The sequence below is a fragment of the Canis aureus genome, chromosome 5 (assembly GCF_053574225.1).
Source record: "Canis aureus isolate CA01 chromosome 5, VMU_Caureus_v.1.0, whole genome shotgun sequence".
Classification (NCBI taxonomy): Eukaryota; Metazoa; Chordata; class Mammalia; order Carnivora; family Canidae; genus Canis; species Canis aureus.
Genome location: NC_135615.1, coordinates 45,561,332 through 45,583,663, shown reverse-complemented (window position 1 = coordinate 45,583,663; position 22,332 = coordinate 45,561,332). Strand labels below are relative to the sequence as shown.

The 22,332-nt window shown below is 39.2% G+C and overlaps 1 long non-coding RNA gene across 3 annotated transcripts in view; it reads right to left on the bottom strand.

Annotated features, from left to right (window-relative positions):
• LOC144314114 (uncharacterized) overlaps window positions 1-22,332 on the bottom strand; it is a 445,307-nt gene that overhangs the window by 100,874 nt on the left and 322,101 nt on the right. For all 3 annotated transcript variants that reach the window (XR_013379789.1, XR_013379794.1, XR_013379795.1), the window contains one exon: window positions 17,050-17,145. This is a non-coding gene — a long non-coding RNA (uncharacterized LOC144314114). The remainder of the gene's footprint in view (window positions 1-17,049; window positions 17,146-22,332) is intronic.

Sequence of the window (22,332 nt, the reverse complement as noted above, 5' to 3'; positions counted from 1 at the left end):
TCTGTTTCCAGAGCATTTGGCACAATGTCTAGCCTACGGTAAACATACAATGAATAAAAGTTTATTAAATGAATGAAAGAAACTTGGCTCTTTTGGTTTTTAAAAGTGATGAACCCCTAAGTCAGCTTGTATTTTTGAGAGGAAGTAAAAAGCATTTTCAGTGAATAATCTGTTATCCTCTCCAGCATTTTTTCAGCAGCCATCTGTTCACATCACTTAATAGCTTTTTGAATCAATCAAGACATTACTACATTTTGTGTAATATGTGCACAGATGTACTTACTCTAAGGGAACTACAATATGAAATACAGTCCTTACTCCTTAGGACTGGCATCTCACGATATGGCTTAAGAGTAATAGGAAGGACTTCATGGTCAAGCAATACTGGGATGGCTACTTAATAGCCTTGTGACTTTGGGCAGGTTATTTAATTTTTAAAGCCTCAGTTAGTCAATATGTTTAATGGTGATGATAACAGCACATATCTCATAGGGGTGTTGCAAAGATGAAACCTGAATATACAATTAAAGCCTTAGCACAGGGTCCTCCTAGCACTTAGTAAGGAGCTCTTTGAGGAAGACTTGCCCAGACTCTAGCAGAGTGAATTAGGAAAAGTCTCTTTCCATCTTGCAACCTAAGTCAAAATTATACATCTATTTTCAATTCCACTTACAGTCAGTGGTCCCTCTGGTTTCTAGCTACACCACCAAATCTGATATAAGTAAGCATGGGGCATTTTCAAATCAGCAGTAAGTGCATTTTTCAGAATTGCGTCAGTAGAGATAGAAGTATTCATTTAATAAAGAGTGAAAGTTGCTAACTTGGCAGGCCACATTTTGATTACAGAGGACTAGCCATCCCACAAAGTTAAATAAACTTTCTTCTGCTCTCAGGAAACCATTTATACTTTACAGTAGAAATGACACTTATGTGAATATGATTCTCTTTGCAATCATGAATCGCATCTCTCTAAACATCCCAATGAGCTCGAGTGAATTGTCTAATTATTCTATGCTTTCTGAGAAGACGTTACCCCAATTGCTAATTATAAACAAAAACAGAAACATTTGATGCTTTAACACATTTTTCACCCTTCATAAATACCCAATATATTTTATCATTTCTGTATGAACTTACATACTTCTCTTCTGCAGATAGATTGTAATGGGCGAAATGACAGGAAAATAAAATTCTAATGCCCCAAAGCTTTCATTACTATGGGGTCATGGGCCATGGGTAATTTGCAGAGGACAGCTCTTCATTGGATTCTAAGACAGTTCTCAAGCCGAGATGTCTGTGTTCTGATGGTAGGTCCTCTACTGGGAAGTCCAAAAGCATCTTTAAACATTGGACCTTTCCATTAAGAAAACCCATATCATATCCGATAGTATGTGCTGTGTGACACTTTTGCAAAGACTATCTATTTATAAAACCCACTGGGGTCCACTGTGTCAACTACAGATTCCTTGAAAATATCACCCCAAATAACCCGTGGTTGAAGAAAAGACAATTTTATTGCTTCCTGCAGTAAGGAAGACTACTACCCTGACAGGGTCTTAGCATATTGGAGGGGAGCAGGAAAAGACAAGATTCCTAGGAGCTTTGGAGTCTAGCTTAAGGTGAATTTTTCACTGGCAAGAAGTGAGAGAGAGAGACATTGACTGGGACTGAACAAAGGTCATGACAAAATTGTTAGGATAGGTGGAACAAGGTGAGATTTGGAAGGGAGTCTTAAGGAGTGGCCAGTTATTAGCTGAATCTCACAGAGAGACCTAGTATGGAGAGGGCTACAGAGGTTAGCTGTGTGGCCTATCACATAGAAAAAAATGGATGTTCCATAAATTCTTGAGACAAGTAATAAAGTTATTTTTAACTTTATATTCCCAAGCAAGAATTTCTTGGAATAGCTGTGTCCTATTAATAAAGTGACAGTGAGCTGTGTGATTACAGCTGGTTTTGGTTCTCATGAAAGGGACACACATATGATTAGGTGTGTAAAGACCTCTTGGCCTCCCAATCTCAACATTGACACCTCTGGTTCAGAGATCTGCTCTTTGTTAATTCTTTTCATTGGGTTATGGCATTGATGCCTCCAGGATCTCTCTCTTTAAATAGAATTTCTCTAGAAAGTAGTAGAAAAATGAACTGTTAAAAGTATGAAGAAGTAATCAATAACTATAGATTACTAAATGATTAAATAAATTACCTTATGATTCAGTTATTAATCAAAAGTCATTCCCCTGAAAGGTCCTGAGGAAGAGGTACAGACATAAATTTTCTGAGGGGAGCTGTGTGTTCCCTGAAACTCAGGTCATGGCCTCAGGAGGATGGGCTACTGCTCTGAAGATGCTGTAGGCAGCTGGTATGTGTTAAAGTATGAGCATGGGGAGATACTGAAAAGACTACCTTCTTATCTTGACTCTGGAAGAAAACACTCCATAGCTCCTATTTAGGTTCTCAGAGGACTCTTCTCCAAGAGTTGCCTCCTTTCCTCTTATAAAAGCATTTCCTGGGCTTTTCCCACAGTGCTTCCTACAGGATCACATGTGTACTCTGAGTTCATGTACCAGTGGTTTCCACTATGATAGAATTTTGGAACTCAAGTGATACAGAGATCAAATCCAAATATATATATGCATATAAGCCATAAGCCCATTTGTGTAATTCAACTCAAGTTTACTTTTACTCTGTCTTTTCTAGATCATCGTTTTCCTATTTTATTTCCCTTCTGGTCAAAAGGCTAAATCCTTTATTGCCTTTTCTATGTAGTACTTTTTCTTTTACATCCCACCTATTTTTTCTCTTCATTTCTCTTTTATCTTTCCAATGAAATGAAGATACTTGACAGATTTATTAAATCTATATATTAATTAAACATTATAGATATATAAGTATGTTTCATATATGTAATATAATTATGTGTAATTATATGTAATGTAAATGTATTATATGTAAATATATAACAAATTTATATATAACTTATATATAATATAAATATGTTATATATAAATATATAACAAATTATATATTCTATAAATACATTATGTGTAAGTATATAAATAAAAATGTTGATGCTTCTTGGTATTTTGCTTCATGAGAAATGTATCCTGAGAAAGGGAAATTAGAAGAAAGTTAGAAAGGGCCACATGAGGCCTCTATAAGCCATGTTAGGGGTGCAGGGATTTTGTCTAAAACAGATTCTAAAACAGATTAACTTGGTAATGATAATTTGCATTTTTCAAAGCTACCAGGTAATGAATACATTAAAGGGAGTTGAGAGTGAATATAGGAAAAAAAACTAGAAAACATTCCAATAGTGGTCAAAGTGACAGAAAATGGTACTCTGGTTTCCAGGGGTGTCAGGGGACATAGAAAGAAGCCAAAGAATTAGAGGTAATTAGTGGATGTTACTAAGACTTGTGATGAGTTGCATTTTGAGCATGAGGGAGAGGAAATGCTAAAATGGATCCTTACCTATCTGACTTACAACACACATGATGGAAGGTATCACCACTCAGATAGGAAGCACTAGAAGGACACTGTCCATTATGGTAGACATTCACTAGCCACACTTAAACTGATTAAAATTAAACAAAATTTAAAAATCAGTTCTTCATACTAGGCTCATTTCAAGTGCTCATTAGTCAAGTGTAGCCACTCTAGCTACATGTAGCCACTGGCTAAAACATGGACAAATGCAGATGCATTACTAGAGAAATTTCTACTGAGCAACATTGCACTAGAAGAGAACTATGTAATCATGATGGCCAGGAGCTGTCACTCTGCCTACTTACGCTCTCAAGTTTCTTCCACTTATGATTACACCCAATGCCAAGAAACTCACATGTTTAATCTTCAGCCAAAGGGCACCAGCTCTCTTTGCTGTTATTTTTCCTTAATGCTTTGCCTAAAACGCAGTGTAAGGGTGCTGAATGGTCTCATCCATAGGAAATGTAATCAGCACACGTTAACTGAGGGGAAGGAAAGCAGATCATCACAATGGGCTCTTGGTTCCCATACTGAAATGCCTTACCTTAGTCTGAGTGTTCCCAAAGTAAAAAGAATTTTGTGAAGATCATTTATTCTGGAGGTGATACCAAGAAGCACAAGGAGGGAGTGGGAAAGAGAGAGAGGAAATAGTAGAATAAAAGTGGGTTATTACTGTGGGCAATGGGGTCCACACCCACAGTGAGACTCTGGGGGAATGTGAAAAATACAGCTCCAGATCCTCCTCCCAAGAGATGAGAAAGCTGGGGTACTCATCCAACAACTCCAATTTCCTATTGATTGAGGGTTGCTCTGGATGTATTAAATCTCCAGTCCTCCTAGCCTCCTGCAGTACTGCAGAACATACCTTTGGATATAAAGAAAGTGGTCAGAGAGACAAAGGAAGTCTCAGCATATGTAGGAATCTTCTGCTGGTGACTTTTGGGGTCAGTGAGACTATGTCGATGGTACCAACAGCATCTGATCTTCTACTTCATCCTTTTCCAGGCTCAGAAAACATTTCCACTAGCATTTCCTTCAGTGATCTGAAGGGAGTCTTATCCCACAATCCACATAAGCAGGAAGAACACACACCCAAAAGTTTCCCCCAGCTACAGGTAGAAATGGAGGGACAATCATAAATTCAGTTTTAGACATATTAGTTTTAGTTTGTCCTTGAATCATTGAAGTGGAGATGCCATGTACACGGCTGAGTACACAAGAATGGAGCTCAGATGAAAGGGGGAAAATAGGCATCTATACGTCATTTACACGTAGGTGTATACAAAGCCAGGGAAATGGATGCTACTGCCAAGGGAAAAAATATGGTAGTAGGAGGAGATCTAGGCTTGAGCTTTGAGTCATTACTCAAATCAATGTCTAGGTGGAGGAAGCTGAGCCTAAGAAGAGGAGAAGAGGCGGAGCAGGAGCTCCAAGATGGGAAGGAAAACAACCAGGGCAGTAAGAGGCCCATGAAGCCAGGGAAGAGGGTCCCAAGTTCTCCATAGACTTAAACCAACAAAAGAACAGCACAGCAAAACCTGTAATACGCGGACGGCACTTTGCTATGGGAGATGATCAGAAGTAGTTTACTTATTTTACTTGAAATCTCCTAAAGGAGGGGTTGAGGGCTGTGTAATTTTCTTTGTTCACAGACTACAATGGTGCATATAAACCAGAGTCCAATTCAATATCAGGATGCTTTTTATATTTATGCAAATTGGGAATTGACAGAGTAATTGCAGAAAATTACTCCTTTTTTCCTAAAGAAAACTAAGAATTGTAGCACCAAGTGATTTATCCAATCTCTGTACATAGTGTTCTCTGAATTTATTTCCACAAACACTTTGAATATAATAACTTAAACTTTACTGTCTCATTGCAAATTTGAGTTAAAGAATAATGATAGCAACAGTATGGCAGAGAAAATTATTATAGAAGTTTCTCTGGTGTTTACAATAGAAAAAATATCAGGGGTGCCTGGCTGGCTCGGTTGATTAAGCATGTAATTCTTGATCTCAGGGTTGTAAGTTCAAGTCCCACATTGGGTATAGAGACTACTTAAAACCTTTTAGAATGAAATCTTGCCATTTGCAATGATGTGGATGGAACTAGAGGGTATTATGCTCAATGAAATAAGTCAATCAGAGACAAATATCATATGATATCACTCATATATGGAATTTAAGAAACAAAACAGATGAACATTAGAAAAATAGGAAAAAGGAAAAAAAGGAAAAATAAAATAAGATGAAAACAGTCAGGGAGGCAAACCATAAGAGATCCTTAACTATAGGAAAAAAACAGAGTTGCTGGAGGGGGGTGGGTGAGGGAAGAGGTAACTGAGTGACAGGCATTAAGGGGGGCATGTGATGGAATGAGCACCAGGTATTATATGCCACTGATGAATAACTAAATTCTACCTCTGAAACCAATAATACCCTATATGTTAATTGATTGATTTTAAATTTAAAAAAATTTTTAAATAAAATCTTTAAAAAAATTAGATCAAGTCTGAGTCAGAGAAAACAAATTACATACGATCAACTAAATCCAATAAATAATAGGACAGCATAACTCCCAGATATCATAAAACATACAATTCTAGGCACACACAGGAGGAAGTTCTGAGAGGTTTGCCAAATCAATTAGAAACAAAGCTTTGGGATGCCTGAGTGGCTCAGCAGTTGAGCATCTGCCTTTGGCTCAAGGCGTGATCCCAGGATCTGGGATCCAGTCCCGCATCGGGCTCCTTGTGAGGACCCTGCTTCTCCCTCTGCCTGTGTCTCTGCCTCTGAATGTGTGTGTGTGTGTGTGTGTGTGTGTGTGTGTGTGTGTGTGTCTCATGAATAAATAAATAAAATCTTGGAAAAAAAAGAAACAAAAGATTTCTGTATTTTGAGGGTAAAAAAAAATCTATCATGAGACCTGTAATGGAATGTTCTAGTCAATTACTTTGTGCTGTGTGGATCTGAGTTAGAACTCTTCTGGCCAAAGCCCTCCTTTAGATAAGTGTTTTAGAGAGACAGAGACAAAGAGAGAGAGAGAGAGACCAATGTACTAAATAACAAGTAACACATACAGTTCCACCAGAGTTTTAATAATATAAAGTCATAGACAGGTAGCAAATGAATGAAACACACCAAAGAAGGGAAACTAGAAACAAAAAACACAAATATAGTGCATATGACAATACACGATTCCTTACTTCGTGAGAAGACTTCTAGCTATAGACACTAATACATAGTCCAGAATAAGGGGGATGGACTTTAGAGTAGCTTCTCACACTCAGTGTGCGTATGAATCAACCGTGGAACTCTTTAAAAATGCAGAATCTGATATAGTGGGCCTGAGATTCTCATGTTTAATAAACTTAGGTGTTACTAATGTTGCTGGTCTTGGGGTCACATTTGAGTAACAGGGTTGGGACAAAACCTAAAAGTGGTAGTTTTATCCCAACAAGAATAAAAGGCTGAGTGAGTAGCTAATAGTGAGTAGAGATAAAAATGAAGGAGAAAACTCAAGGCCAACCATAGTGGGAGGAGAAAAAGGAAGATCACCAAATGTAGATGGCCAGAGGCAGGAGGGTGAATATAAGCACAAGCAGCCGGGTTCTCATGGAGGGCACATCATCTCCTTAGGGGAGGGTGAGAAGATCCCAAATAGCAACCTAGAACATGAGCCAACTCTAGAAGCTCAACTGTATAAATAATAGACCTGAAAGGCTCAAATGAGGCAAGACGAGCAAGCAAGTATAATTAGCCATTACATAGACAACAGCCAAAGCTTTAAAAAATGTAGACTGAGGCAAAGAATCTTTGGGACGTTGTCTGTTTGGTGTTTATATAAATTTACAGAAGTAAATCAAGGTTTCCCAGCTCACCGGAATAGATGCAGGGCATTGTACCAATAGACAATCACTAGTAGCAAAGTAAAGGAAACCCACCCCTTGGCTTAGTCCAGCAAAAGATGTCCCTTGGCCTAGGTTAGGGGCCTTTTGTAATACTGGTAACAATTCAATCCTCCTTTTTTATTCTTAAAGATTTTATTTATTTATTTGATACAGAGAGAGAGAGAGAGAGACAGAGAGAGAAAGAGAGAGCACAAGCTGGGGCGGGAGGCAGCAGGTAAAGGGAAAGAGAGAAAGAGAAGCAGAATCCCTGTGGAGCACAGAGCCCAACACACATGGGGCTCCAGCCCAGGACCCTGGGATCATGACCTAAGCCAAAACACAGATGCTTAACTGACTGAGCCACCTAGGCACCTCCATTTCAATCCTCTTTTATCTAGCAGGGCTAAGGCGAAGTGTCCACCAGTGTTATAAAAAAAAAAAAAAGCAGGGGCTGGAAGGCTTTTCCATACCATAAAGTACAATTCCATTTCTTTGTATTCTCTGTGATACATTCAAATTCAGTGTGCTCAAACACAGTTGAATGGGCCTGCAGGAGAAATGACTTTCCCTATTTGTTTAAAATTCACCCTATTGGGATCCCTGGGTGGCTCAGTGGTTTAGTGCCTGCCTTCCATGCAGGTCGTGATTCTGGGGTCCTGGGATCAAGTCCCATGTCAGGCTCCCTGCATGGAGCCTGCTTCTCCTTCTGCCTATGTCTCTGCCTCTCTCTCTCTCTCTCTCTCTCTCTCTCTGTGCCTCTCATGAATAAATAAATAAAATCTTTAAAAAAAGAAAAAACCCTCTGTACTTTCACTAAAGCTTAGGGAAAGAATAAACCAAAGGTCAGGGATCCCTGGGTGGCACAGCGGTTTGGCGCCTGCCTTTGGCCCAGGGCCGATCCTGGAGACTCAGGATCGAATCCCACGTCAGGCTCCCGGTGCATGGAGCCTGCTTCTCCCTCTGTCTGTGTCTCTGCCTCTCTCTCTCTGTGTGTGTGTGACTATCATAAACAAATAAAAATAAAAAAAAAATTGACAGGAGCTCTTTAAAAATAAATAAATAAATAAATAAATAAATAAATAAATAAATAAATAAATAAACCAAAGGTCAGTCTCCTTGGATCCATTTGCTAGGAGTCCCATTGGCCTTATACCCCTAGGCTTGAGGTAAACTTTTGGAATATGGCTGCATATGCTTCCATAAAATGTTCATTGTAGCTTTTAATGCTTTCATACTTTATATAAATGGCATTAAATATCTTCATAAAATAGTGCTGACTAGAAACACTGAAATGGTATGAGTGAAACCTATAGATTTACCATTTATGTAAATTCAAAATACATGCCCACTCTATCAAGCATTGCCCTTGCTTAGATGCTCAGGCTGATGGACCTTCCACCATCTAGAATCATCAATGGTTACAGCAGTAGGGAGAAAGAAGTATGGTGAATCACACCCTGGCTCTCACAGGCTTCCTCTCAGAAATGACACACACTAATTACACTGAGGTCTCATTGCCAAAACAAGTCACAGAGCCATGCCCAATCCCAAGGGAGCCAAGAAATGTGATCCTACCTGAAAGGAAGGAAACCAAAATACAGGCAAAGAGTCCTAATAACAACTACACACAAAATTTCAATTAAATTTTATAATACTTACAAATAAAATGATGAACATCAAGCACATTAAAATGTTGCCTATAGAATTGAGAGGGATGAGGATGGAAGCGGTAATGAGGTAATGAGCCCCCACACCACAGGGCCCGATCTCACAGCCCTGAGATCACAACCAGCCACATACCCTGATAATCATAGTTTTAATGGGTTGTTATGATTTCAACTAATCACGGCCAGAGAGGAACTCAAACCCAGGTCTTCTGACTCCATGTCCATATCCCTTAAGTCCCTAGGTCTCAGGGCTTCATATTTTTAGCAGTAAAAAAAAATATTTAAATGATAATAGCTTCCAATCTACATGAGGATTTGAACAGGAGGCACCAATGTTTCTAAATTAGCATTTATTTATTTCATTTGGTATTTTAATCAAGAGCACACCATCACCTAAAATAAAGCTCATTTTATTCCTCCTTGATAAGCAGCATTAGTAGCATTTTGGAAAAAGCTAGGAGTTGAGAGTCAAGTGAACCTGAATTAAAATCCTGGCCTTGTCATATACCAACTTTACAACTTTTGACAAGTAATTTAATCCCTGTAAACATCAGTACCCTCATTTGTAAAGCAGGGATAATACTACCTAACTAAAGGGGCCATCATGAAAATTAAACAAGAAGAGGACATATCACAGAGCCTGGCACATTTAACATTTCACTTTAGTGGCTTTTTGCCCCAATTTTTACAGATGATTTACACTGAATTGATAACCTGTGTTTTCTGCTGCAGCCTACCTGCTAGTCCCTGAAACTTCCTCTATTTTGCTCACACTACTACTAGTGAAAGGTTACCCTTACCCCTTACCCAGGAAATTCACCACAAATACAATAAGCCAAAGTGAAAATGGGTCATGGAGGCCTTTAGATTGATGTTTTCAGTTCTGTATCTCTACAAAAAGGACTGTAGTACATAAATGTACCCTTGAAAAACATCCTGTGATGTTGCCTAAATTTGAGAAAAAAAATCAAAAGATAGGAAAATAAACTTTAAAGCCACTAAATTTTGGGTTAATTTGTCTGTCAGTGTTCCATGCCAGCCAGCCAGCCTAATGAATGAAGCTTTCTTCCTGCTTGCAAGAAAATGACCTAATGTAACCACCAGTATATTCTAAGAGATCAAAGAAAGCTTTAAGAAAAATATAGTTTAAAAATACATATAGTCTAAAATGATTGTTTTTCATTAGAGTTTTATTATATATTTATACATCTCCAAATGACATATTGGTACATTCCATGTGATTTTGAAATCTAAGCTAACATAAATGCATATCTAAGCTAACATAAATGACATAAATGTCATATTGTATACATTTTTTCTGCGCTTGCCCTTCATTCAACGGTGCATCTTTGAGAATCAGTCATGCTGATGTGTGAACCCAATAGTTCCCTCTTTTTCACTACTGTATGATTTCTACTTACAAATACACCACAACTTAGTTATCTAGGCTCCACCTTCAGAACAGTGGTCCCTCCTAACTAAGAGACAGAATATAGGCGGGGGAGAGGGCCGGAGTGAGGGGATATAAACATTTGCCATTTCTGGGTTGAGGGGAAGTTTATTTTGGTATTCTTCGTTTTATATGATTTATTTTCTTTTGTATTGATAAAATATTTTATAATTTCAAAAATTGAAAATGGGAATGGGAAGAGGATGTTGCTTTTTAATTTTTTTTCTAATCTGACCCAAATACATGGCCATTTCATCAAAGACAAAGCTTCACTATATACTGGCATGAATGTCACTGGGTGGTTTTTTTTTTAATTGCTTCTTTTTTAAGGATTGATTTATTTATTTTACAGAGAGAGCACTGCGAGTAGAGAGAAGAGCAGAGGGAGAGAATCTTCAAGCAGACTTCCTGCTGAGCACGGAGCCTGACATGGGGCTCAATCCCATGACTCATGAGATTATGACCTGAACTGTAACCAAGAGTCAGACACTTAACCAACTGAGCCACCCAGGTGCCCCTTAATTGTTTCTTCTTAAAGAGTGACCCAAAGTATACGGTGTTGGTTTCCTTAGCTTTCTTTTCCTATGTCATTCCAATCAAATGAGAACCACATGTGAAAATCATCTGCAAGGCACTGGCATCTGAAGACTGTTCTATTTACCCCAATAAATTTTCAACCTGTTTATATATAGCAAGCTGAGGCACTGAATGGCTACAAACTCATTTACCAATAAATATCATTGATTTAAAACTAGGTACCAAATAGTGATATAGAGAAGACAGACAAAACATTCATAAAACATTCCCACAGACACAAAGCTACATACCAAAATAAGAGACAGTTGACACAACAGGAGATAAATGACTGGTACAGATGGAAGGGACAGATTTCATTCATTCACTTAACCATTAAATATTTATCAAGTACTTACTATGTGCCAACCATCGAGCTAGGGGGCTGAGCTTATAAATGTAAATTTGATACAGACTCTGCCCTCAACAAGCTTACAATGTAACGCTTATACTACAAGAGTGCTTTGCAAGTATTTCCACTATAAAGCTCATTGCATGAATTTTGAACAGCCTGTTTGTCTCGGGGCAGTTGCTTCCTCCAAATAGGATTTGTACTTTACTGCCCAGAACCTAGCATAGTAGCTGGTGAGAAAAGGCCTTAAATTTTTATCAAGCAAATCACAAATGAAACCTGCATTGCACTAGAAATCTATAACTCACAGTTACTTTTCCATTTTTTTCTTCCTGGCAAGATGCCTCATTTTTAGATTTTGCCTTCAGAGCCTAAATACCTTCAAATCACAGTGCTCACTGTTCCCCCGCCCCCCGCCATTACCCCCTAATGCTTTCATCCTATCACTACACACACACACACACACACACACACACACACACTGAAAAGAATTTTAAAATTCCAATCATGACCATTTAGAGCCATTAATGAGAAACTGTAGTTTAACAATGGAATCTCAGAAAACATTCCAGGGAATTATTTGCTTCACTGTCTCACTCTAAATACAGCATACTGTCCCAGCATTCTTGCACACAGAGATTTGAGAGAGCTAACAGTCTACATCTTTGCTCATTGCACAAATCAACTTGGATAGGCCAGTAGACAGACAACCTTTGTACAGTCAAGAGGTCAAAAAAATTAGCAAGACAGGCAGCCTCCTAGAGGAAGCAAAGCAGAGGCAAAGGTTTTGAGAATCAGGCCAGAATGGAGCACCCTGGGACAAAAGAGAGTAACAAGATGGAAAAACTGAGTGTGTGAGTGTGCTGCTTTATTAAAGAATATTAAAGAGAGAAAAGAGATCAGCATAAAACCTTGGATTCTAATGGTTTGGGATCTTATGAAATGTGAAGGAATGGGAAGGGGAAGAGTTTGATGCACAGGGAAAAGTGTCCCTGTATTTATTTCAGATTTTCTATTGCCTGCATATATCTTGATTTATAGATCCTCATCAGCAGGGTCAGTCCTGAGCTGGAAGACAGATCAATATACCCTGGATATAAAGACCAGCTGTTTATCATTACTCTTCAGAGAAGTTGATCATCTGAAAATTCCAAACAATTTAGCATCCTCTGTAGTCAGAGAACTCAGAAAAAATGTCTCAACTTCAAGTTTCCAATCTCTGTCGGTCAAAACCTCAGACTTCATTCTGTAATAAATTATTTTAGTATAACAAAATTTGATTTATATTAGTCTTTCTCATTTTGAGTTGTCTGCGAATTTGGATATAATTATCTAGGAACGTAATTTAGCATAAATATTCCTGAACAATAAGCAAATGATTTATCATGTCTCTGTTTATAGAGCATTCCCAACCCAACTGTAGTACAGACTCGAGCCAGAAACCATTTCTTCTACCCGGCTCTAACTATATGCATTTGGGGGTCAGGCTGAGAAAACAATGGGTGTCTAAGAAATATGTTCTGTTTGATATTTAAACAACAAATTCTATGTTCTCCTCAGGCCAAGAAGGATATTTTAAAACACTGCTTGCTCTAGGTACAAGAGATACTTTTTAAAATCTTATCTTTCCTTATTTAATCCAAGAAAGACTCCTCAAAATCTCAAGTGTGTACGTCATGGACTGAAGCTTTGCCCTCAGTTCAATGATAGGCTATCGTCTCTTGGCCTTCAAATGGCCATGTCTACATTACCTCCCAAACAGATAACTGAATCAAACTTGTAGGAGTTGTTACATGAAATGGGAAAATTCCTGTTTGGTACAACGGCTCCACTGTACTCTCTCCATTTCTACTTCCACAAGTGACTTAAATACAGCTCTCAAAGTCCACATGCCTCATGAGCTTCTTTGGTCAGTCCAATCTCTGTTATCTCCTTATTAATCACACACATAGGAAGTGAAGTCCTCAGGCATGCCAGGCCCTGAGCAAAGGTGTTACAGTTGTTCTCATTATGGAACTAGAGAGGACAACCAGACCATTTCAAAGCAACAAGATGAGGGTGATGTTAGGAGAAAGCACAATGGATGCCCTTAGAAGACACTGCCTCTGTGGGAGGGAAGCGGATGCTGGCAAGAGAGGGCTGTCACAAATCCCTGTCATTGATCACTTGTGGTGCCAACAGTGTCCTTGAAAATATTTCAATACTTATTCTGGGTTCAGAAGCAAGTGCTAAAATCAGCTTCAGAAGTCACAGGTAGAAGAAGCTGGCCATGGCTTTGGTCTGGAACATGATAACTATAGCACAACACTTTTCTTCCATTATCAATAAGCTACACAAGTGCACAATCACAAAACAGTCTATAAATCTGATGTTCTAATGTTTCTACTTGATAATCCATGTGGAATCCAATTCTAATTCAGTGTGAGTCCTTTGTTCTCTTCCTCCTCAATCATAAATCAAAGCATTGATGGCCTCAACACTGACCTAAGTGACAGAAAAGGTCTCTAAAAAAATCTTCATTTATACACAAATCCCTTCATTTACTATTTTAAAGGAGGCCTTTTCTTCCCCTGAATGAATAAAGGTCCTTGTGAGATTGAAATCTCCTTTGTCTAATGAATTACAGAGAGATGAACCTTGAAATAGGGATGTGTCATAGATCACCTGAACTGTAGCATTAAAGAGAAAGGTTAATTTTTAAAAGGAATGTGTGGAATCAAAAAGAGAAGAGAGAGAGAGAGAGAGAGAGAGAAGATGATTTGTGATTTTCCAGGCAGACAGGAGATATTTCTCAGAGAAAAAGGCATGGAGTTAGTAATCAAAACTTGTATTTTAACTTTCAAGAGTTTCTATTGACACTCTCTTCTACTCAGTCTCAAATATTTCTAATTAACCTCAAGTCAATACTAAAGTTCGATTGCACATACATTGGTTTCCACGCCTCTAGACAAGCATCCCTGGGAAGAATCTACAGTTGTAGTCGAGTCAAAGACAAAGACAATATGAGGCAAGGACACTTTAGCACTGCTTGACTAAAATCAACCAAATCTAAGATAATAACTTTAATATTTAATATTCCCACTGCCAGCAGAATTGTTCATTCTTTGGCTAATGGGAGGAACATCCCTGGTTCCAAGGGATCAGATGTAAAGTCTGACCAACGCTGACCCTAAAATCATTTTACCAACTTACAAACCCTAAAAAGAAAATGGAATTCATAAATTTTCACTGACAGGGGTATAATACAATGCTTTTCATTTTCTACAGTAAAACTGCAAATTTAAAAATGTAGGGAGATGCCAGTTCACCTTTCTGTAGGTTGCTTCTCGGTTGGAGCACAGATCTCACTGAACATATTTGTTCTACATCTACTTAGGTGTTTCAAGCTTGAGGAGACCATTTAAAAATCATCTCTCAGGATTCCTGGGTGGCTCAGCAGTTGAGCATCTGCCTTTGGCTTGGGGCGTGATCCCAGGGTCCTGTGATCCCTGCATGGGGCCTGCTTCTCCCTCTGCCTATGTCTCTGCTTCTCTCTCTGTGTCTCTCATGAGTAAATAAATAAAATCATTAAAAAAAATCATCTCTCACATGTTTTGTCAACATCCTCTGAGGTGCTTTTTATTCAGTTAACAATTGTTTCTCCCGCAGGATGGTCACTTAGGGGAGACAGCTATGGGTGTTTGCAGCAGAACACAACCTGCCGTAACTTTAGCCATCATGGATGGTTTTCTCTCATGATGAGTATCTGCAGTGACACTTTACAACTTACATTTGACTCAGGGTTACAGCTATTCAATCAACTCCCAGAAAGTCCCAGGCTTCCTACCTGAATTTTGCCAACCTCAAAAATGTTCTATTTCCCTCCACTTTAGCCTTTCCTAGAAAATATACACAAAGGGGCATTACACACAAGATTCTATCGGGGTCATTTCTAATTAAGTTGTGTTTGCAACCCTTCACCTGAGCATTCTCCAATAGACTAGGAAAGCCACCACCTTCGCTGTCATCCCCCTTCCCTAATGATTCTGGTGAAATTCGAGATCAAAATTGAACTATGTTTTACCCTGGTATGAATCTTTAGTCTAACATGAGTGTTGACAGATGTTTTAGAAATGCGTCCTTCAACTCCTTAGGAAACCCCTTTCTCCTGAGTTCTCACTGACAGGTTAAAACCAAGCAGTATTCTTTGTCTCTTTTTGATTTGGGCAACTCAAAGTTGGGAAAAGTATAATAACTTTTTTTCCCAATAACCGTTCTGTTGGTGCAGAACAAGGATAATTCATCTTCATCACTCCACAAAACACCCTATTTTTGAACAGCCCACTCTATGATTATGCAGGAAACAAGCAGCAAGGGAAGGTAGAGATGTTCTTAGGAAAAACTGTCACTTCTACTTCAAAAGCATGCAGTGGGAGAGTGCTTGTGAAAGAAAAAAAGATACCTGGTCTGAAAAGAAGCAAACATTATCTATCATGCTAAGGCTTTATTTATCATCCTGCTAGAGCAGACAAAAAATAAAATAAAATAAAATAAAATCAATGCTATTGTCTCAACTAGAGGGGGGAAAAACTCTTAAAGATGCTGATGGAAGAAAAAAGCCCTCTGCATTCTTCCGTTTACCACCAAAAGCCTCTGAAACATCAGTCTGCTGAAAGCTAAAGGATAAAGGCAAGATACAGGAATAACTCAAATGATGCCTCCTGCCACCGGCGTCAGTCACTTGGGATGAGAGTGAAGTGAGAGATTAAAAAAAATAGATTAATTGAACAGCACTAGATCATCTCAGCTGCAGAAATACTGGAACATGGAAATGCAGAGGTGCTTTGAGTCAAAAAGGAGAGATCATTTCAGGTGAAACAAAGGGCTTATCAGTTGGGAGTAGTACTGTCTGTTTCATGATACGTGGCCAAAAAAATCATGATTACAGTCAAAGCCAGATTCAGAAAAACCGATCATGTGAACTTCTCACAGTGCTGGGAGGAGTATACTGTGCCATGTGCCGATCCCGTAACTCGCTCAGTAGACACGATGAGCTGCATGAAAGCAGATCAGAGGGCCGTGCGCCAGGCACCGTGGCAGGCAATGCAAATGCTAAGATGTGTAGGAGAAAGACACAAGCACGGTGAGCCAGCCACTGGGGGAGGGCATTGAAAGGCCAGCCAGCCTTGTGGGATGATCCTGAAGCATCTCCTAATGCATGAGGGGTTCCTAAAAGTTAATGTCTATGAGGCTCACATGAGTATCCTGCTAAAGGAATCTTATTCAGACCATTCTGACAAGATCCCCATGATGTGGATGTTACTGTCTTTGGGCTACACTCTGAGTAGCGGGCCCCAAATGACACTTGATTTCAGCTCTTTCTGCAGCAAGAGCAGGATGGGAGAAATGGAGCAAGTATTTATCTGACTGCACTGCAGTGAGAACAGAGGTCTCCCTGGCCTGCAATTCTGTGCAATTCTGTGCACACCGAAGATGGTGAGGGGCCACTCTCCATCTCCTCTGAAGCATAAGGGAATCTACTGAATTGGCAGCAGCACAAAAAAAGCATTTTCATGATGAGGAGCCCCTTGACTGGAAATCTTGCTAATGGTGAAGGTGAGTTTTAAGGCAGATCATAAAACGTCCTTACCTAGATTCTACGGTGGAAAAGTATAGAGATTTTTCATCTGTCCTGAAGACTGGAATGATGACTTGGCTTTTCAAAGACTCAGTCCACCGTGGTAGTCTGTGAAAAAAAAAAAAAAAGCATATAAAAGTGACTTTCAATATTTGTTCACTGCATTTTTGTGACAACCTTTGGTTACACTGTGTTGGGAGCTAACTGGTATACCTAACCAACATCCTTCCTGTCAAGATTTATGCCACAGAGAAAATAATCAGATTATGGTATCTTGATCAAAGGACCAAAGAAGAACTAGGTGTGAGAATCAGCCTTCTTAAGAGATGTGTTTATTTGAATGTTTATTTAAAGCCTAAAAGAAAAGAAAAAGTCAAAAGAAATCCTTAGGCTTTTTACCCTCACAATTTACAAAGTGAAGAGAATGCAAATCTATTCCTCTCTGCAATAGGACCTCAGTTGTCATCCCATCAGGTCTCATCACCCCATATATCAAACTTTCACATTCTAACAGTCCTTGCTTCTCAACTTAAAAAGGAGCAAGCTTATTATGGTTCTTCCTTAACAGAAACAATTTTCTACCATGTCTCCAGATCCTGCTCCAGGATTGCTACATCTCTCCCTTCTCAGCTATCTGTACCGGTATCTGAATTTTCTTCCCACTTATTCTTATTTCTTAATACATTTTTAAAAAGTAGCAGAACACCACTTTTCACATGAAATCTAATGTGGAACCCTAAGACAAAAAATAAACACAAGCACACTTTCCGGGTTGAAAGAGGGGCATGGGGAGCACAGACCCCCCAACCCAGTCTCCCACTTCCACTTGTCTAGGCAGTGCTTACACAGCCTCTAAAGACCTCAGGCTCTGAAAACCATCTGCTTACCTCACTCCCTGAGCTGCCTCTCAAGACCCCAGGTTCTGCAAAGGGTCTGATCCCTCCTCTCCCTCTCTCTAGTCCAAGGAAATAGTTAAGAACCCCCCAGATTTCTTAGTCGATAGGCACCTGCTGGTATGTCTTACCTGATTCTCTAAAGAATTTGAGAGTACAGACAAGTAAGGAGCTATTTACGATTCCCACATATTTCATTCTCTCTCCTCAATGCCTTTGCACATTCTGTTTCCTCTGTGCTAATCCTCTCTTGGCTTTTCATCTCGCCTAGAATAAAAGCCCGGTTGGTTTTCAATATTGCAAAGCATTTACTCGATGTGCAAGCCATCTCCCTCTATCCTTAATGCCCCCTGCTCTCCCTATCCTCTAGCCCCACCACAGACTTTGAATGGCACATGGGCTATAAGGAAATGCCTTCTCTAGCTGCACTACTTTTCTAAGAGTTTGTTTTCTTATTAGACATATATCTATTGGTTTTCATCATATGCTTTTCCGAAAGTATGGATCTAGAAGGAATTGCCTAATGGACTCACTGAAAGTTTGCTTTCTCATTTAAAACTAAGAGTTTTATTTTTATTTATTTTTTTAAAGATTTTATTTATTTATTTGACAGAGAGATAGAGAGAGCCAGAGAGCACAAGCAGAGGGGATGGCAGAGGGAGAAGGAGAAGCAGGCTCCCCATTGAGCAGGAAGCCCTACTCTGGACTTGATCCCAGGATCTTGAGATCACAACCTGAGCAGAAGGCAGACACCTGACTGACTGAGCCCCCGAGGAGCCCCTGAAAAGTTAGAATACAATTTTATTTGGAATTAAATTTTGAGACAACCGCGGATCTCTGTCTAGACTAGAAATGGTCTCAGTGTAGCAAATCCTCCAAATTTAGTTATGTCCTACTGCAATAGGAAAGAAATTAAAATCAACAAGGATTTGTCAAGTACTTCTAAGAGTTATATGGGAGATAGAAGAGAAGAGTACAGTGTTCTTTCCTAACTAAAATTGATTATGCTAATGGTTGGCAATGCAAATTGATATATGTTATATTTGATTATGTGCTAAGGGAGAAAAGTGCTGTATGAAACTGTTGGTCTTTTTATCCCCTTAAATCTGAGGTCCTGACATACTAACTTCATTTTTTTTTCAGCAAAGCTATTCTTCTTCAAAGAAAGAGAAATCAACAGTGCTGAACCCTCGTTCTCATTCCAATACTCATAATTCTGGACAGCAATTTTATTCTTATTTCAGTAGCTGTATATTGGTTAAAATTAAGCTAGCAGAAAAGGTAAGTTGACAGTGTTCACATGATATTAAGTTGGAAAATTCTAGCTTGTCTCTCACTCCTACTCTTTTTGCACTTACATTTTAAGTTAAATTCTCCACCAAATGAAATGCAATGGATTGAAGATTATATTTGTTTACAAAGAAGTAGACCAAAGTCACTCTCAACACAAAAACAAAGATGGTGTTAACATGGGCTGTTGCATAATATCACAGGCATTCATTTCTAAACCTAGACTTTAAGGATTAGAAAGAGGTAGGCCTCTTTGTAATTACTGGAGCCGCGAATTTATGCTTGAGAGGTCAGTGTTCTTGGTCAGCTTGTGGTTTCCTAGTCTGAGTCTACAGTACCAGACTCACATCTATACTGACACTCTCCCCTCTGCTGATCCATGGGAAAATGTGCTGTCTAAAGTAAATCAACTCAGTAGTTTTGTAATATGCTCAGTACTTGTAATTTCAACTGTAAAATTCCTCCATAAGTAGCAAAATTTTGAAGCAAATATAACATGTCATGTGGTAGATCTCAAATACAATGGACTCTTCTAGTTATATCATCCCCAAATAATTGCACAATTTTGGCTTAAATATAGTCATGACTTTATGATAGTTTTTTTTTGGATGTCCTTGTCACTTTCACAACTGAAAGGGTTGTTAGATCCCTAGGCCTATTTTTTTTTAAGTTTCTTTTTATTCTTTATGTGTGTTTGTTACCTTTTACACTGTGTTTCTTTTCAGTTAGGTACTGAGTCTTGACATTTCTCCCTTGGACCACTCTGTGGTTTTCTCCAAAAATGGTGCAAAGACTTTGGCAAATTAGGGGATCCCTGGGTGGCGCAGCGGTTTGGCGCCTGCCTTTGGCCCAGGGCGCGATCCTGGAGACCCGGGATCGAATCCCACATCGGGCTCCCGGTGCATGGAGCCTGCTTCTCCCTCTGCCTGTGTCTCTGCGCCTCTCTCTCTCTCTCTGTGGCTATCATAAATAAATAAAAATTAAAAAAAAAAAAAGACTTTGGCAAATTGAATTTTAAAAATAATAATAATAATTGGTCTTTCTGTGCTATGCATTGCACACGTTAGTTGCTAAGAAAAGCTCCAGGTTACCTGTAGACCCACTCATTTGCCAACTATTCCAACCCATTGTGGCATTACTGCACTCATCAGTTTTTATGCATGACACTCTAATATACTCCTAGCCCTGTGGCCCTGCCACAAACTACACATTGCATAACAGGATTCCGCCACAGTCTATCTCTTGCCTGTCCCTTTCTATGGAGGGCTGGACATGTTCATTGTACCTCTAGCTACTTTACAGATCCAGTTACCAATGGACTCATTGCATTAGAACATGCCATAGCGGTCTGTGTGATATAAATTCCAGCCAGGAAACTGAACATCCTTATATAATAGAAATGAAAAGTTGCCATAATCAAGCCCAAGTTAAAGACAACCCTTGAGCCCCATACACTGAACCTCTGGCTTCCTACTGTAGTAATCACCTTTATATTTGATCGGGTTCTCCAATCCCCCATTCTTCAAAGTGCTAAGCCTCGTAAGCAGTATAGCCTAATACTGAGATCGTATCACACTTCACCCCAAGCACTTCAGAACACAGCAATATGAGATGCAGCCTTTAGCCTCAAGATGGGACATGAGGGGATCTCTGGGTGGCTCAGTGGTTTAGCGCCTGCCTTTGGCCCAGGGTGCGATCCTGGAGTCCCAGGATCGAGTTTCGCTTCGGGCTTCTGGCATGGAGCCTGCTTCTCCCTCCTCCTGTGTCTCTGCCTCTCTCTCTCTCTATGTCTATCATAAATAATAAATAAATAAATAAATAAATATTTTAAAAAAAGATGGGACATGACACACACCTGTGAAACAAACAGAAAACACAATATATGGTCACCATTCCTGCCACTTTAGGCTCTGCCGAGACAGGCTTCAAGCACCCATGGGAAGAATGTTATCACAATAACAAATGTGATTCTGTTAAATTAGAAGCTGAGAAAACCACTTGTATATTTGGTGTTTCCCCTGGTACTGGGATGATCAGTAAAAAATGAAAAAGCCTGTATTTTTGGCTGATCCCAAATGTCTAGGGAAAATAAGGTGGCTATTACACAATGGGGGTGTTGAAAGATTGAGGATGGAAATGAAAGAGGGTTTTTTAATACCTACTTATATATATATATATTTTAAAATGATAGCCATCCCCAGCAACCCCAAATAGGCACTACCAGCAGGGATTAGATCCTTAAGGAATCAAAGTTCCTGTGTGAAGTCAAAAAAATATTGAATGAGTTGTAGAAAAAAGAAATCTTATCTATGACCTAGGGCTACATGTATGTAATTAAGTTCTTTTCCTTACTATATCAGACTTACATGTAAATATTTCAACTAAGTTTTCTATTCCTTCACAATTTTATACAGAGCATGTTGATAATAACTTTTCAACTTAGTCCAGAGGTTATAGAATTTGGACACATGATGGTGACAGAACCAGCCTAAGGGTGGATATTTCCCAGAGGTCCTGAACTAGGCTGCATGCATCAATGGATGAGGTTCTGGGTTTCCTCACTTTGAGGAGGAGGGAACCATGTCTTGGTTGTCAAGGGTTATCTTTAGAATGATAGCGTGGAACCAACGTTTATAAGTGAGAATATATTCAAAGGATATCCAAAGGTTTAAACTGTATAAAACTTCGTCATATTTTTTGGCCTCTACATAGTCTTGTGTTTGGGAAGTTCTCCATTGAAAGCCTTTGAAAGGTGAGGGCCTGCCTTCTGCTGGGGAAAGCTCCAAGAAATCTCTCTGGACCTTGAATTGAGAGCCAGAGACACGTAGCAGAGAGAACCAGACAATGACAATGAGACTGGGCACTGCCTGGGTAAGTTGCAGCACTCAGCCTCCAGTGGAAATGGTAGAAGCTTTGTCAAGCAGTTTGGAGTATGTTGTGGGGTGTCTCTGAACCCAGTTCTCCAGTTTACTTTGTGATAATGCAAAGTACCCTCTCTTACCCTGTTCATAGATCTATTTTCTCCTTAAATTTCTGTTGAGACCAAAAGATCTATCTTTTCATTCTCCTGAGTCATAGCAAGAATCTACACTCTATTTGTAGTCACTGACTT